Raw genomic sequence first — 11,276 nt, forward strand, 5'->3', positions numbered from 1 at the left:
AAAATCTAGTTTTTTTTTGTCAGTCCAAGGAAAATCACTACTCGATGGATTTGGAGAAAAATTAAGATAAGTGTCTTACGATTCACTTGGTACTAATTTCTCGGTTCGAAGAAGATACATAAACATTTGATACTTTTAACTTTTAAATTCTTTTAGGAAATTATTTATAATCATTGACTAATTCTCTGCTGCAACGAATTGATGTCTGAGATGGCTTGTATACGTGACTGAAGTACCGATGCACTCAAAATAATATTCCTGCTAGTGAAAGGACCAAATACATGACGACTTCTGAGAGAGCCCAGGCCGAATTCATAATTCAAGATCTTCAATAGCTAGAGAATGAGGAGTCTAACGACTGATATCAGATATGTATTCGATATCTTAGATAGATATATAGTCAAATTGAAGTTTTGCACTGCGACCTACAGTCTATTATGGCCTATCCCATATACGATATGGTCACCAAGGTCCAGCATTCCGAACAATTTCAGGACACTGCTGAGCGCGACTGAGGTGATGTGATACCTGTCCACGTAGATGGCACTTAGGGCTTTAAGCCTGCTTCTCCAAATTGCTGTGCAATGCAGAATCAGCCATTCTGGAGTTTCCTACCCATGTCACATAACCGGGCAGTTTGCGCAAGTTTGGTACTAAGGAAGAAGATTGATAGTTCATAACCTAAACATTTTCGAACGAAGAAAAAATCGATTACAATATGTATCATCGCCACAAAGTCGAACAATTTTCTGCTCATCAGCAATACTAAAGCCACCTTCTTACCTTTCTGAAGAGAAATCAGAATATTTTGCTACATTAAAGTATAAAAATAAGTTTTTACACCTTTTACACGTCGGTGCCATTTTATGGGCATGTCATTGACTTGCTAATTTTGACCCATAAACGCCAACTCTGTCTCTTGGCTGTAGTCAAATAAGCAGCCATTCTCTCTCAAAACTCCAAACTTCGTTTTAGAGCACTATTACTATGCTCTCCTATTCCCAAAATAGCGCCACACATATCTACACAAACCTAACGTAGCTTTCATGATGCTTTCCAACAACTGTCGTTACTTTTAATGATGTTGATATGAGCTTTTTGACACTTTTTTTTGGTTTTATTGTCAAACAAAGAATTTTTTGTCATTTTAATTGCCTTGTGTCATTAACAACTCGAAACAGAAGTATGTGTATTGTCTCTACACAAAATAATGAAAGCACCCACTCACACACACACACACACACACAAAGTGTGCAAAAACCCGTTGTTTCCGCCGAACATCGTCATTACCCAAACCTCGGCGCTAAGGAGCTGATGGACGGTTTAATAGTGAGCAAGGGAACAATGGCACCTGTCAACATTTCGACACCTACACACAGCACTACAACTACAACACGATAGCAGCAATAACAAGCCAACAAAACATAGTTAGTGTCAAGATAATTGCAATTCCAGCAAAAAACGAACTAAAAGCGCCTAACATCGTATAACAGCGTTTGACGGGATGGACGGGTATAACGAAGAGTGCAGAGGAAGACCACTAAACGCTGGAAATACTTGCTGCTATCACAACATACTTTGCACAGTCACGCAATTTGAAAATTTGTTTAAATACCCGCAGTCATTACTACAAACAAGTCGAGGCGAATGGCATTTCCAGGGTGGGGACACTCTCTAACTTTCCATCATTCAGGCGCGTTGTGGACGCCAACGATTTTTCATTTTATTCTCCCAAAACTAATTTTTCCACCCACAGCACTCTCATTTAATGGCAGCGTTGTGGGTTGATAGTAGAAGTGCGATACTTAGGTTCCCACCTGGGGAGTCATATGAAGGGTGGAAAAGCAAAGGAAAGTGAATTTTGCATTTAGCTAACGCTTCTAAGCTTAATTATTACATAAATATAATTAAATTGTCTTAGTTACTTTTTGTCATAATAATTTAAGTTTCTTAAATTTTCTAAAATACTTTTTAAAAGTCAATATTCATAACACAAATATATAAATTCATTCGTTAGTAAATTAAGTATAAAGCAAAGTCTTTTATAATAGTCCAAGGGCTAACTGCTTCCCGTGGTACCAGATTTAAATCTTCGGTCAGACCTTGTAGCTTTTGCTACTACCATTTGAGCACCCATTCAACTCAATGACTGGTAACATTTGTCGCTTAAACTTCAAATGTCTTTTCATTATAAGGAACCTCATTCAAAGTCTATAATAGTACTAGTTCAAACGGAGTATAATAGAACTATTTTTGACTAGACTACGAGTATACCGAAATTTTGAGGCAACCTAAATAATATAGACATGGGATGACAGTCCATCAAAAACAACAGTCTATTCGATGAAAAATGCCTCAATATTTCCGAGCTTAGGGAACTGTCCTATCGTTGTTGAGACACGCGATAAGAAGAGATTGATTGACTGTCGAAGGGAAAAAGAATAATCGAAACCCATAAGTTACTGATATTAGCGATTTCTATTAGAAACTGACTGGCTTATTCACGGAAGATTATCAGCCACCTTGAGACATTATTCATTAAGCAGTGAAGAAAATATAACAGAAGTAGTTGAGAATGTACGCGAATACCACGTAGAGTCGATTCGGCGGCGTTCGCAGCAACTCGGACTGACATATGAAACGCCTTGACGCCCCTTTTACGTCGAGATCTTAAATAGAAAGCAGCTCGACCTTCCCAAATGGCATCGCTTCACTCAAAGACTCTTGAGAAGTTTCATTTGGGACGAATAGCAACTTGATCAATTACAAGAGCGGCAATTTCATCTAGAAAAAACAACGGTTTGGTAGAATCATTGGTCCATATTTCTTCAAAAATGATGCCGGTGAGAACGTAACCTTCAATGGCGACCATTATGGCGCCATGACAACAAACTATTTGATGCCTGAAAATGCAGCCCGTGATCTTGGCGAAATTTGTTTTCAATAAGACGGCGCGACTTTCCATAAAAGAAGAAGTAGTACTTGCCCTTAACTTTCTTATTCTTGATCTTAAATCTACATATATGGTGCAGTAGTGGATATTGAAAAAATTTAATGAAATGGAATCGAGGGTGTTTAGACAGCGGATGTGAACTCTCAATATAAAAATTTAGAGAAGTTTGGTGATAGCAAAGGAAGGTTAGCTCCTGTTGAGAATAATTGTGGTTTAATAAAGAAAAAAACATTTAAAATAAAGAGCCGCAAGTATTTATTTCGCTTTGGTTGCAAGCAAACAGGTACAATCTTCGCTGTGTATAATGAAATTATTTTCCTATTTTTAAGCTTCAATCGTAAGAGTGTAAATAAAGTTAAATATTTTGCCTCTATAAATAAAGAGCTTACCTTTTAAGCTTGCAATAAATCAGTTAAATACATTCCAAACGATTAAGACACAATCGAATGCAACGTGAGGCAAAGTAATATCGGATTTTCGTTTTCCAAAGGTTCACCAACACTTTCATACACATAAACAGGCATACTCAGAAGAATTTATAGAATCGAGGTAGCCAACAATTGGCGTGTTCGTCAGTGAAACTCAAGCAATTAAAGCTAAATCTCGCATTGGAGCAAGAGCAGCACTACGAAAACGAAATATACAAAACAACATATAAACACAACTACATATGTACATGTGTATGTGTGTATGCATAAATAAATGTTTTGCCTGCACAATCAGCAGGAACTCAAGGCGCGCAAAAGCTATTGCTTGTGGTGTTTTGAGCACATCGATTGAGTTGCCAGAGAAATGCACGTGGTTGTGTGTTTATATATATAAAAAGCTCTGTGTGTGTGTGTGTGTGATGCTCGTCAGCAGTTGCGTGGAGGCATTGCTGGAAGCTGTGCGGAGTTTCCGTTTCATTTGTAATTAATTAAATTACTTCCGTTTGAAGGCTGTCGTGTTGGCAGGCGTCTGTCGGCACTTGCCAAGCTTACCCTTAACCGTTGATTTCCACCATGAACGCTAGTGGACGCGTTTGTTGTTGTTGCACGTTGAATTACTTACGCTAAAATTGTTGCAATTTTTTGTTAATTTTCTCTCCTTTTTTGCACGGCTTCACAACTTCGCCCTTTACCGTTATATTGCCTGGCCTTTAGCCCGGTCATTGGCTCGCACACTTTCGTATGCCGATGTACAAGTCCAATACTCGCTGCCGATCGCTCGTTCCGCCCTTTGACCCGTCAGTCACACACTGATTTCTCTCATCGCCCTTCAAGCGTCGCCCGCCCTCACCCCGCCACCACAGCGCTGCTCGTTAGCTCGTTGTGAAGTAATTAAGAAGACATTTGCGCCGAGTATCCTTTAATCTCTGCCAATTTTTCTATTTTCTCATTTTGCATTTATTTTTCACACAAACTTGCACACATTTTATTTGTTGTTGTATGTTATGTATATTCATTTGTGTGGACTGTGTGTTTTGGCAACAACATTCTTTGTGGTTATTTTCCACCGTTGCATTTTTCGCCTTTAGCCGCATTAACGCTTGAATGAGTTCTGGTTTATTCATAGTGCCGGCCATTTACTCAACCGTTAACAACCGACAGCCGACTCTCTAGCACTACATGCCACACATACACACACACATACATGTGCGCATTCTCCATCGGCTTTGTGCCGGTACATCCTTTGGGACTTGGTGTTAATGATTGCGGCCGTCGCAACTCTTCTTTTATTCACAGCCAGTTTCATTAACTTTGTGGCGGGTTTCGATGGGGTTGCACGACCGTTTACTCACGAACTACAGATGATTATTTGTAAAGAACTATCTTTTTTGCTTTCGAAGTTATTTGCATGTGTTTGTGGGGCTTTTTCCTCCATAAAAAAGTGTATATTACACGCTTACAATCAGATATATGTAAGTATGTTAGTATGTATGTCTGCCGCAAAGCCCTGAAAAGGTTGTGATTTCGTTATTTTGTGCATGACACAGCTGATTAGCTGCCCAATGAGCTGTTCGTCGATTATACCAGGCAACCATTTCGCCAAAAGAGCGTGTATATTTACTTAGGCATATTATATTTGTTATGTGGTGCTCAAAACAAGTTAGTTTACGCAAATATTTATTTTTCGGGTTTCTGTTCTTATTATATCCCAGCCGTTTTGTTGTTTTCTCAGCAGACTTATATACGGATATTGGTATGTGCATAAGTATTAGTATTAGTGACTTACTAGCCTATTTTAAAAATACACACCAGACTATTTAATTTAGTTATTTATAAATATAATATACATATGTAGAATAATATCAATTCAAAGACTTGGAAGCTTGGAATGTTTTGTGGAGTATATGGAAGAGTATTACCATTAAGTCCCAACTGACGGCTTCATTAAAAGTTCAAAACTTTAGTAGATTACATTTCTTACATCAGCCATTACTATTTGTTATGCAAATAAATATTATTTTGGAACTGCCACAGGTGATCTAGTGACTGATGCTAAGAGCATACTAAAATGCTGGAGGGAACACTACTCCAGGCCATTGGCAGGCCATGATGAAGTTCGAATAACAATTACCCGTCTGAAGAACAAATTGCCGGCCGAACAATTCAAAGACGGCAGCGAAGAACTCATAAGGAGCATGCATCAGCTTTTTTGTAGAATATGGTCAGACGAAAGCATGCCGTACGATTGTAATTTAAATGTGCTCTACCAAATTCACAAAAAGGGGGACCCCACAATTTGCACCAACTTCCGTGGGATAAGCTCTCTTAACATTGCATATAAGGTTCTATCGAGCATAAAGATTAAAGCCTACCGTCAACAAACCGATTGGACCTTATTAGTGTGGCTTTAGGCATGGAAAATCAACAGCTGACCGTCGTGAGTGGAATCTTGGAACAAAACCCGTGAAAAGAGAATCGACACATACCACCTTTTTGTCGATTTCAAAGCTGCTTTTGGCAGCACGAAAAGGAGCTGTGTTTTTGGCATTTTGTCTGAATTTGGTATCCCCCCAAAACTAATACGGCTGCGTGAACTAACTCTGGAAGGACCTCTCCGAGCCGTTCGATACCAGACGAGATTTCAAACAAGGCGATACCCTTTCGTGCAACTTCGTCAATCTACTCTTGGAGAAAATAATAATAAAAAGTTAGTTCTGCTTTTTCCAGACTGGATAAGGAAGCAAAACAAATGGGTCTGGTAGTGAACAAGGGTAAGACGAAATATCTCCTGTCATCACACAAAAAAATCGTTGCATTCGCAGTTTGGCTCCTATGTCACTGTTGACAGTCATAACTCCAAGTCGATGGTTTCGTCTATCTTAAAACCAGCATTAACACCAACAACAACATCAGCGTCGACATTCAACGTAGAATAACTCGTGCTGCTTTGGACTCAGTGGTTGGAGAAAGCGGATCCGCTGGTTATGTCATGTCATCCGGATGGTCGGAAACACTTCAGCTCAAAAAGTATTCGACGCAGTACCCGCCGGGGGAAGCAGAGGAGGATGAAAATCTCTTCGTTTGAAAATACCCTTTGGAGAAGGACTTGGCTACGCTTGGAATCTCCAATTGGCGTCAAACATCAAAAAAGAAGAATAAAGAATAATGAGCCAATTATGTTCGAAAATAAGAAAAATATTATAACTTCGGTTATAATACTGGCAATTTTTTCTAGATTGGTGCAACCTTTTATTATGTTCATTTGAAGTTTGATCTTCTCATAGCCATTAGCAATTTTCACCTTTGAAAAAAGTTTAACAAATAGTTTGTTTGCTGTTGAAAAACACTCACTGCATCACTCCATGTCTCACTATAATATAAAACTTTATATTTCACAAAATATGAAGATGATTAGAAATAAAAACAGTTTATAAAACAATTATCTGGTCGCAGTTTATTTTAAGAAACTTCGTTTTTTTTTGACGTGGAAGTCAACATTTGTAACAATATTTTTAATCAATTTACTTATTTTTGTTCTAAAAACTAAAGATTAACTAAGCAGCCTAGTTAAGTTGAGTCGCTATTTTCAAGTTTAGCTACCAAGTACCTAGTGGATATTTACTGGTTGTAGCAGTCTAAGATTAAAGTAGAAAATTTCAAAAATTGTTCTGGTAAAAATTAAATATTTTCTTAATACACTAGGCAGTTGGTTTTCTTTTACTAAAATAATTGAAGAGTAAAATTGAATTAATTTTTTTGGGTCTAATGTTGAAAACCACAACTAACGACACCTTTGTTTTAGCATTAATCTAAAAATATGCACAAATAATTGCCTAAATAAATATTTGTTGCACGAAAAAATTGTGTGAGTGGCAATTAATTGCTCTCACTCTCTACAAAAAAAATTATTAACATAAGTACATACAAATATCACCTTTTAATAAAAACCATTATTTGTTTTTAGTTTGCCAAGAACAATATGCACCGAAATTTACCAACACAGAACGCCTCTCCCAGCGCCACATATCACTTTTGAGCCGGCTCAATTTCTAAAACAAAAGTGTCGCGTGCATCAATGAAGAGCTTGGACCTCACCGATCAAAATCAAAGGTCAGTATGTAAGCTTGTCGTATTTTATTTGAAATTTATTCGCATCAACTTTTCAATTTCACACTACATTGCGTACATAAATACGTTTAACCGCTATGCACTCGCAAAAACAAAATTTAATCAAATAATATCGCTTTTATTTGTCTTTTCGTTTTCATGCATATCGGCTGCCTTTTATACAACAACAACAAAAATAAAAAACAACACATGAAATTGGACCCCAGTCACCCAAAAAAAATTTCAAACAAACAGAAAACAGCTGCTATATACTATAAACGACAACAACAAATAGGCATTGAAACGCCGCAACACACAACAACAAGCATTTCATCAAAACTCAGCAAGAATCAAATGAAATTGGTTAATGTCAAAAAAATTGCGCACTCAACGCTCGCGCAAAAAGCTGACAGTTGACGGCAAAATTAATGAAACGATTTTCGCGCAACAAATACAAAAACAATTGGCTGCCACATACACATTGGCATTGAAACGCAAAATTTACTAAAATATAATTCGACAAAAACACTTGAGCTATTCGAAATGTGCCTCAAAATTGCAAAAACATGTGAAGCCAAAAAGTATGCAACAAAAGTGCAAAAGCGAGTTTCACAACCAAAAACAAAAAACAATTAATTTGAAATTCATAATTTCGCACAAACAAAAACATATAAGTTAACAATTAAAAAAATTGCAACATTTCTGTGCACAATATTTAATGCAAACAAGTATTCAATAATTAATGAAAACAATTTTGCGAAACACTAGAAATATTTTAATTAGCAAACACGCTTAGCACACATTGCTCAACCACTTATTGCAATATTAATGTGCGTAAATATGCCAACAATTTACGCAATTTATTTAAAGCGAATTTGCAATGCCAAGCAATGTGAGAAGCGAGTTCTTTTTTTTTTTTTTTTGGTAGCAGGGCAAGGGAAAACTGAGTTTGAATTAAAATTAATATAGAAAAGGTCTATAAATGCACACAATTTGTTTGGAACGGTAGGTTAGGTCGTAATACCTGGAACTTCTTCTTCTTTATGCCGAGCTAACAACAGCACGTTAGGTCTTTTTCTTTCTCTGCTTACCCCGGCGGATGCTATGTCGAATACTTTCAGAGCTGAAGTGTTTTGTTCCATTCGAACGACATGACCTAGCCAGCGTAGCCACTGCCTCTTAATTCGCTGAACTATGCCGATGTCGTCGTATATGGTCGATTGCGGTATTCGCTTCGATTCCTATGCGCAAAGGACTATAAATCTTTGGCAAAATCTTTCTCTCGAACGCTTCTAAAGCCGACTTATCAGATGATTGCCATACATAAAGATTGTACCTTCTCTATTCAGATATGCAGCTCGAATTATTTTATCCAATTGCAGATTAAAGAAATTGCACGATAGTTAGTCGTTTTGTCTGAAAACTCGTTTGGCTTCGAACGGCTCAGAGAGTTCCTTTCTGATCCTTTCTGGAGCTTTTGCTATTGCTCACATCAGTTTACACAGCCGTATGAGTTTTGTGGGGATACGAAATCCAGGATGCAAAGAGGCAGCTCCTTTTCGTGCTGTCAAAAGCAGCTTTAAAATCGACGAAGAGGTGGAGTGTGTCGATCTTTTCTCACGGTTTTTTTTCCAAGATTTGTTGCATGGAGAATACGTGGTCAGTTGTAGATTTACCATGCCTAAGGCCTTCTTCATGGTCGGCAGTGGAACGTTTGCTCCATCGTCATCGACTGGGGAATCGGGTTCGACCTCTCCTGGCTTTCACTGCCATTCAGCAGGCTGGAGAAGTGCTCCCTCCATAATTTTAGTATGCTCTGGGCATCAGTCACTAGATCATCCCTGAATGATCGCATTGCCGCATCTTTTAGTAGAATTTTCGAGCATTATCCCTGTCGGCCAGCTTATCAATTGCAACGTTGCGAGTTAGGCAGTCTTTTTTCTCTCCGCTGCGACACAACACGTCGTATCAGCTATTCTTTTGCCGTTTGCAGTTCATTACAATGAGCTGCGTTCCACAAAAATAATAAAAAATAGACAAAATTGGGTATTTTGTAATAAATTAAATTTACCTCAAATATTAGCCGTTTTTGGCATGTCTAAGATGTTTGACAACAACACTTTTAAAAATAACCTTATTAAACACGCTGATATTTATGTATTATTTCCTGCAACAGAGCTTTACGTTGACAATAGCAATTTTTAATAAAAAAATTCTTTGATGATTTCGGTGAAATTTTTTACCAAAAGTCCTCCTAGAGAATTTCTTTTAATCTATCGTGGCAGAAACACCTGTAGAACAAGGCCATATAGCCTTAAAACGCCAACTAAGAGACCAGCAGCAAAGTTATTCTCTGTTACGCTTGAATACCCAACTTCAGTTGTGAAAGTATTCAACGCGTTGCCAGCCGTGGCGTGGGATAGAAAGAGAGTGTTTTCTCCAATGTTTAAAGGAACAACTTAAACGGCATCGAAAGTAAGAATTCGATTACTGTATCCAATTAGAGAAACTTGATAAATAATGGAGTTTCAAAGGCTTGTTCGAACAGTTAAAATAACTCAGATGTTAGAGCGTTAATCAAGAAGAAGAAACTAAATACCTCTTATCAAAAATTAGTTTCTATATAATAAATCTGTTCTAAGAACCTATTCTATGAGCTTAGTGGTGTATTTTCACAAACTTAATTTTCATCATCACACAAAATGAGCACCAAAGTTTCATATTTTAATGTTTGATTTGGAAGGTTCTATGGTATGAAGGTTCATGTTAAATATAGACACGTCTTTATAAATTTAATTAACATGGTGTTTTTCTAGTTTAACTGTACTAATTTCCTAATGGATCCCTTTATAGTCAAACACATTGGCAGAGAATTATACTGCTTTACTTTTAAACAGTTAACTTCTTAATGAATTGCCAACACCTTCGTTGGTCTGGAACCCAACTTAGCAACAGTGATTTTTAGGTGCAATTTTCTGAATATTTTTGTCACCATTCATCTTACGTAGATGCTGTTAATCAATAAATAGCTAAATTATATTAAGGATCTAAGCCGTGCCTCCCAAAAATTTTCAAACATTTCACTTTGCAATTGACTTGAAATGTGAGTGCTCGATTGTTTAAAGCATAAATGCCGGTATATAGCTTGTAATCAGTTTTATGTAATATTAGCCATTACAAAATCAGTTATTCATTAAATTTTCCCTTAATATTTCAAATAAATATAGCACTTAGAGTCTAGACTTCACTGCAACTAGTTAATGGAGAGCTGCAGAAGCATTGAATTTGAGCTGACAGCTACATGCTATTACAGCAACGTTACCGCTATTTTCGAAATTTATAAGCAATCACAATGAATCTGGAAATATATTTGAAAAGTGAGGAAAGCTTTTATGCCCCTGGGCCACTCATTTTGGCGCAATCGATTACCACCCTTGTCCACTTAGCGAACAGCTACCACCATTTAAGCATGTTTTGGCAGTGACGACATCACTGTCTCTCCCTTTACTCCCCCTTTACTCACCGTATTACTTTTGTTGTTGGTTTCCCTTTGCGCACTGCAGCACTGGCTTGGCCTTCGATGCGACGCAACGGCTCATTGCCATTGTTGTTTGTGAGTTTTGCGGTTTGCCAACGCTCGCTTCCTTCCGGCTTAACGCTTTGGTTGCCCTTGGAAGCGAGCCATTGTTTTTTGTGCATTTTATTGCTGTTACGGTATATTTGTGTGTGAGTATTTATGTGCGTGTTGTTGTCAGTTTACGCTTGAATTAACTTTGGTAATGTGGCAT

The sequence above is a fragment of the Bactrocera tryoni genome, chromosome 5 (assembly GCF_016617805.1).
Source record: "Bactrocera tryoni isolate S06 chromosome 5, CSIRO_BtryS06_freeze2, whole genome shotgun sequence".
Lineage (NCBI taxonomy): Eukaryota > Metazoa > Arthropoda > Insecta > Diptera > Tephritidae > Bactrocera > Bactrocera tryoni.